The sequence below is a fragment of the Camelina sativa genome, chromosome 5 (genome assembly GCF_000633955.1).
Source record: "Camelina sativa cultivar DH55 chromosome 5, Cs, whole genome shotgun sequence".
NCBI lineage: Eukaryota > Viridiplantae > Streptophyta > Magnoliopsida > Brassicales > Brassicaceae > Camelina > Camelina sativa.
In genome coordinates, this window is record NC_025689.1 from 34921195 (window position 1) to 34928759 (window position 7565).

Sequence of the window (7565 nt, forward strand, 5' to 3'; positions counted from 1 at the left end):
GCATAGTTAAATTTAAATTCACATATGTTGGTTTTAACAAAACAATCAACTTTATTTGAGAATTAGATGTTTCTATTCATTTTTAAACGATCAATGTGTAACATTTAAGCATTTTGTCTTGCAATCACAAGTTCTATTTCCATTGATTAACTCCATGGTTAAACTATAATATATGTTGTCCTATTTGTAGGAATAACAACATACTTATTTAATTTATTTAAAAGAGCAGATGATTAATCGAAATAAACATTTCTCCAAATTTTATAATTCAATCAGTGAGTGTACTTATTACTTTGAAAAACTTTTACATTGAAGTTCATAAAATCATATAAGAAAACTAAAATACTATATCACTTCAAATTTGGAAGGAAACACTTGGTATTCCTTTTTAAAAAAGTCAAGACACATATAAAAATTTATTAATATTTAACTCACTTTAAAGACATTAAAGGTCATTTAACTCAAAAATAACTTCTATCCAATAATTTCATACATTCCTCCCACAAATAAAAAAATATATATATATATTTAAGATTGTATTTAAATATTACATAATTTTTTAGTTAGCTAAATTTATAGTCACATATATACAATATATATACATAAGAATTTATATTACTTATTAACACCATAATTCGACCCATTATTTGCTTAACTCAATATTGGTTTCAAAGCCAACTAAAGAAAAACAGAAACGATCTTATTGATATTAGACCAAAACATGGGCATACAAACATAATCACTTACACGGAAGATATTTAAAAAAAAATAACTTATTATTGCAACATCAACGTATGAAGGGTTTACATAAGCAGTTAATTAGAAAATCTATAATACAATAAATGTATTGGAAACAATATCAGTCAATGATAAGATTGGATCCTCAAAAGCAAGAAACAACATCTTCATAATTCATAAAAAATAAACGCCACAATTATACACATCTAAACGAAATGGTATAAACATATAGTGTGTAATTAATAAAAGTGACAGCAAAGCCCGCATATGTCTAATAAAAACAAAATAATACAAAAGAGAAAACGAAAAAGACCAAAAAAAACAAGAAAGTGCCAACTACATCTCAACCCACGTATTGCACGGGGAAGCACCTAGTATGTATAATAAAATTTTACATATGTATTCAAATTGATGAATATATTATGGCGAAGAATTAACATCAAAGCCATTGAAGGCTTATCTACGCTATTGGGCATTTTAAAAACATTTATGGGCCTCTAATTATTTGAAAACTAGGCTCCTTCAAGCCCAATGGGCAGTATAAAGTAAACCCAAAAGTGACGCGCGTGGTTATCGAGCTGCGAAATAAAATTTTCTTACCCACTTTCACAGTGAGCGCGTCGACGCCACCTCCCCGAAATCTGTGGACTAACCTTCGAAAATCGCTGTTTTTGCTAAAATATATAAACTGGGCGCGTGAAGTAACTTTTTTATTTTGAGGGGGTATCCGTTTACTTTTCTCGGCGTTTACTCTCGGTGAATCTCCTCGACAGCTCAACGTGACAGTTTAATCACTCGGTGGCTACTTCCCCATCCCCATCCCCATGGCTCAGCAACATACAACACAAGCAAGAAACAAATCAAGGATTAGGTCTACAATAGTCAGTAACTTCCAGCCCAAGTTATAAAACAAATCTAGGTTTCCTTACCTATAATGGCCACGACGATGGGCTACGGCTGCTCCAGTGTCAGCGGGTGACATCTCCGGTGACACACGGTGGGCGTCTGACCAACGGTGGTGATTGACGTTGGTTAACGGCTGATGTTGACGGCAACAAAAAGAGATCAAAGTGGTGCGCTCCAACATCAATAATGGTGGACTCGACGACGGCTCTATCACGGGGATTCAACTACAACACCATGACGGATCAACAACAACAATAGTGGCTCAGCTCTCTCTCTCTCTCTCTCTCTCTGCCACTCCCAATGACGGCTGCTTTTAGGCTTAGGTTTTGAATGTTCTCTTTGACGGCACAAGGAGAAGGAGATACATATCATATGCTCACAACACACGACATCCTTTTGTCGTATAATAATTTCTTCAACTTGGGCCTCAAGGCTAAACTTAATAACAAAACAAACCGGTACAAAGAGGAAAATTTAACCTAGCAATATAACTTAAATTAAGGTGAATATACAAGAGGTTAAAAATTAAATTAATCTTTAGGATTTTTATTGCATTTCATATGATTTTATTAGAAATATAATTAATTGATACTTTAAAAATAGTTTTGGAATTTAATTATTAAATTTTTTAGGTAAATTTTGAATATCATAGTAATTTTTTATTTTATCATTAACAATATTTTATAAATAAGTGGTATGTTTTGATATTGTATGATTCGAATAAATAAAGTGTATTATTGATATTTAGGAAATTTGTTTGTTATATATGTATTTTTAGGGAAAATTTAAAAATTTATCTTTTCAATACTATTTTCAGAAATACCATTGAAAAAAAAATTATTAAAAATATATTCTCAGAAAATTTTCATAGTTTTATGATTATTACACAAACTAAAATAAATTAACCTATTAATACAACAACCTGCACATATGTGCGGGATATTAACTAGTAGATAATTAATTGTAAAGATTGTTTGAGTATGTAGGTATAAGTATTTCTTTAATTTATAAATTTTATATTAAGCATTAATGAGTTTCCTAATTTACTCTCAGCCTTTGTAATATCTTACAAATTAAAACTTTTCTTTAAAATGTAATTCAAAAGTAATAATATAGATAAACTAGTTTCACAACTTTCAATTCATAACTAGGTAATTAGTCCACGCAATGCGTGGTTGTATGCATAATAGTTTGATTATATTTCTTAATTTTTCTTAAACTAAAATATTATTTTACTAATGTATAATCTCAAAAAAATTATACTAATGTATGAATCTCAAAAAATTTCATAGCAATTTCTCAAAATAACACTCGTGTCAATATTTTTTTGGTATGGTTATTTATTATACAAAATTTAAAATATATAAACTTTTCTATAAATAAAAAATTAACCAATACTACAGAAAAATTATTACAAATTGATTAGCTATATTAATATAAATAATAATATAGAAATTTAAATATTTTCCTAATATGAGAGAATCTATGTTTATGATCATATTTTATAGAGGTTAAACATTGATTTAAAGATTTTTTCTTAATGACATTGTAAACATAAGACTGTAGTATAGTAAAACTGAATCAAATAAAATTATCAAAAAATTTAGTAACTACGTATAAAATTATTGTATATAGAATATTCCTCATTTCAAAGTTTAAAGCAATTAAAATAATTAAAAAATATGAAAATTTTATGAAAAATAATTTTTTTTGAAAGATAAATATATTAGTTGGAGGAAGAATGTAAAATTATTGGGTATGAGTTACATTTGAGTTAAATGGAGTTAAATGCCTTTAAAAGTGGGTTAATTATAAATCAAAATTTAAACTTACAGTTTTTGATTGTTTTGTTGATATAAATTCAACACTCACACATAATATTCCAAATTGAAAATATTACTTTTGAAGTGACAAACTAAATTAGTTTTTAAAAAAAATATATGAACTTCAATCTAAAGATTTTTATATAAGTAATCAATCTAAAGTTTTGCTTTAAATAGTATTATCTAATTTGGATTATCATCTTATAAGTAATCATTCTCTCCTCCTCTCCCACCAATATCAAATTTTGTTATATCTCATATGTGTTGTAAGAGTTTTGATTCTATATTTTAATTTAGAAAGTATAATAATTTTTAAAATTAAATTAATCTTTGAGATTTTTTTTATTGCATTTCATATGATTTTATAAGGTTTCATTCTCTCGGCCTTACAGGTCCATTTAGCATTTAATTTCTAAAAAATTATATTTTTTAAAATAAAATAAAAATGTAATAATGTACATTAATATATACTTTAAATCCATACTTTACTTCTAAACTATAATTGAAATTACATAAATTATGAATTGACTTTTTCCATTCATTTTCACTTAAACACACTATAAATTATATTTGTAACTTCTCTAATTAAATTATTTTAGAAATGTAACTTCTAACCTTGAAATCCTATAAATAACTATTCTCACATCATCATCCACCATATCACAAATTCTAAATATTTTCTTTGTTTTGTTTATGTTCTTGTGAATTCAAAATTCATGGTAAGAGTGTGATTATACGTTTTTCTGGATTTATCTTATATTTTGTTCAATTTTTTTAATGTATTTCTTCCTTCCTTCTTTCTCTCCTTATTATTTTTGATTTTCACTTACATATGTATAATAAAATTTTGGTGGCTGTAAAAAACAATTATCAATGCAGATTCAACAACACTAATTTCAATCAAAGCCCAATGAGGGAATCAAACTAAAGAAATCATCTTCATATATGTATATATATTTTGTTAAAAAAAGTATGCGGTTTTTTAACAAAATTAACTATTATAATAGAATTATTAAATCAAATTTTTTAACTCTCTCTTACCTCCAATTTTTTCTTGAGAATTTGTATACTCATTATTATATTTAGTTCTTATAATCCAAAATATAATTATATAATGATCATTATAATGTTTCTTTAATTCAAAATTTTGTAATTTAATGATATATAAAAAACAATTTGATATTTCATTTCCAAAATTTTTACTACAAAGAGGAAATCATTAGAATTTAACTTAGCAATATAGCTTAAATTAAGGTGAATATAAAAGAGATTAAAAATAAATTAATATTTAGGATTTTTAATTGCATTTCATATGATTTTATAGAAAATATATTTAACTGATACTTCAAAAATAATTTTGCAATTTAATTATTAAATGTTTTAGGTAACTATTGAATATCATAGTAAAATTTTATTTTTATCATTAACAATATTTTTTTACATAACTGGTATATTTTTTTATATTATTTTTATATTATACACATGTAAATAAAGTGTATTATTGACATTTAGGAAATTTGTTTATTATACGTGTAATTTTAAGGAGAATTTCAAAAATACATCTTTTTTAATACTACTTTCAGAAATACCATTTTAAAAACTTTATTTTCTTCTCGGAAAGTTCTCATAGTTTATATTTTTTACATAAATTAAGATAAATTAACATAATTAATACAACAATTCGCGCATGCATGAGAATTCTTTTTTGTGTCCAAATTAAATGAAACAAGTCTATATTTATAGAGGATGCAAAATGATAAATAAGTCAATATCTGAGATTTAACCATCCAATAGAAACAAAACATGTTTCTTTTATCTAAATATTATTTTATAATTTTAAAAAGTAAACCATTTACAATGTGCAACGTGGCGAGCCAACCCACTACTTTTAAGTTTCAACTGTGTTGTTTCCACCTCATCTCTTTTCTTTTTTACAATACCTCCTTACATTGCTTACTGCTGAAATTTTTATTCAACAGCTTAAAAATACACCATTATAAGTAGTCTAAGAGAGATATGAGTAGGATGATTGCATTTGCACGTTCTCTTCGCTTTCAATTTCAAGCTCTGACACCGGGCTATCTTACACACAAATCCACGCGTAGCCATTGGGTGTGATCCTCACGCGCCAGTGACAACACATACATTATACTATCATCCATGCAGATGCAATCATGTAGTGCAGCTATTATTATCAATTTATCATCGTTGTTTACCTCATTTGGTTTTCAGAAAGAAACCACCATCTTTATGGGTTTTAATAATTACCGTTTTTAAGATTGGACAAGTTCATCAGATTCAGCGGTTAAGTGGACAGCAAACCATCGCAGATAAACTCCATTTGTATATAAAAAATGGTGTGTGGTTGATCCGCAACAATTTTCTTTTAATTTTTGGATTCGCATCACTACTAACATTATTTATGAATGATAAATAAAAAACGGTTTATTCCACCAACGTATTTGTCCACTCCAACCATTCGAACTCTATATCATCAGCCAAAATACGATATGTGTATTTTACTTTTGTTTATTTCCGTCGCTCTCTCTCACGTAAGATTATATGCAAAGGAAGTCTTTCGTAAGAATTTCTTAACCCATCAAGTGTCATGAGAAACCTAAAATCAGACAATGACAGTGAGTCTTGACCACGAGTTTAAACCAGAGAAATGTATGTAATAGAGGCAAGAGTGAGCCCCGAAAAGTTACCCTCAAATTTTTTGTCAAGAGTCGTCCCACACAGTTAACCAAGATGCCGTCTATTTCATGCTTGCCACAGGGATCTTGCTCTCCTTCCCGGAATTTAAGAGGTGCAAAATCGACAAGAAGGCGTTTGCGAAGTACAAAATGGTTGACGTTGTTTTTTTTTTCTTTCTTTTTATGAGGTATTACTGGATTCTAATTTATAAAAAACTTTGAAGACTTCAACAAATCATTAAAAGTAAATAAGTGAAAGATTTTCAAAGATTGCTAGAGAATATTCTATAGTTTTGTTGATTAGTTTTCTAAAATATTGTAAAATGCTCCAAATATTCTTTGTACAATAAAACCTTCGAGATCATGAAATTTTATTAATTTATATAAGTTTTAATTTATGAAGAGGATTCACATTTTTATAGTTTTGAAAATTTTCTATTAAAAGATAAGATACTTTAGTTAGAATTCACATTTTTGTATAAAAAAATTAATTTATAATTCCTTATTCTTTTATAATTTACATATTGTTTTATGAATTCTTCTATTTTTATGATACATGTTCGAAAGTTCAGAGTTAAGAAAAAATCGCTGCTACTATCTTTCATAGTGATGATGAAGTTGAAGAATATATTGTGGTAGCTTTAGAACCAATTACACGTAAGAAAACAATTATCATGTCTAGAACTCTTTACAATTTTTGGATGTAATTTGAGAAGACAATCCGAAATTTTTTTGATGCTGACAGAAAGATTAGAGATGAACTCCAACAATAATGTAAATTCAAGAATAGAGTCAATGAGTCATATTTCACTAGATTTTCTTAGATATATATATATATATATATATTAGTTTATTTGATTATTAATTTATGATATTGATGGGACTATATTTTTACATAGAAATTCTAAAAAATATATTATCTTATTATTTTATCGTAATGTGTCATTTTTTACACTAGACCAACTCGGAATCGGAAAATTTTATTAATTTATACGTAATATTAATTTAAAGAGTATTAATTTATGGAAACCCTACTGTATTTTTATGATATTTTCCAAAACTTTATTTATAAAAAATATATAAAATAATGAACCAATAACATAATAATTAAATTCGTTAACAATCCTAAATTCTTTTATTTTAATTAAAAAACACAAAAAATTTAATAACTTTACAAAAGTAGGAATCTATAACCCAAATTTGTTAAGATTTTAAATAATATTTTACGAATCACAAACTAATAACACTAAATTTGTCAAATTAAATAAAATCGTGATCTAATAACAACATATTCTATGTAAAGTATTTAAAAGACTATTCAAATCTCAAACCAATAACCCCACTTTTGAGTATGACAAGTGGATAACCATATTGCTCCTCTGAATTAATATAAGACCAAGAA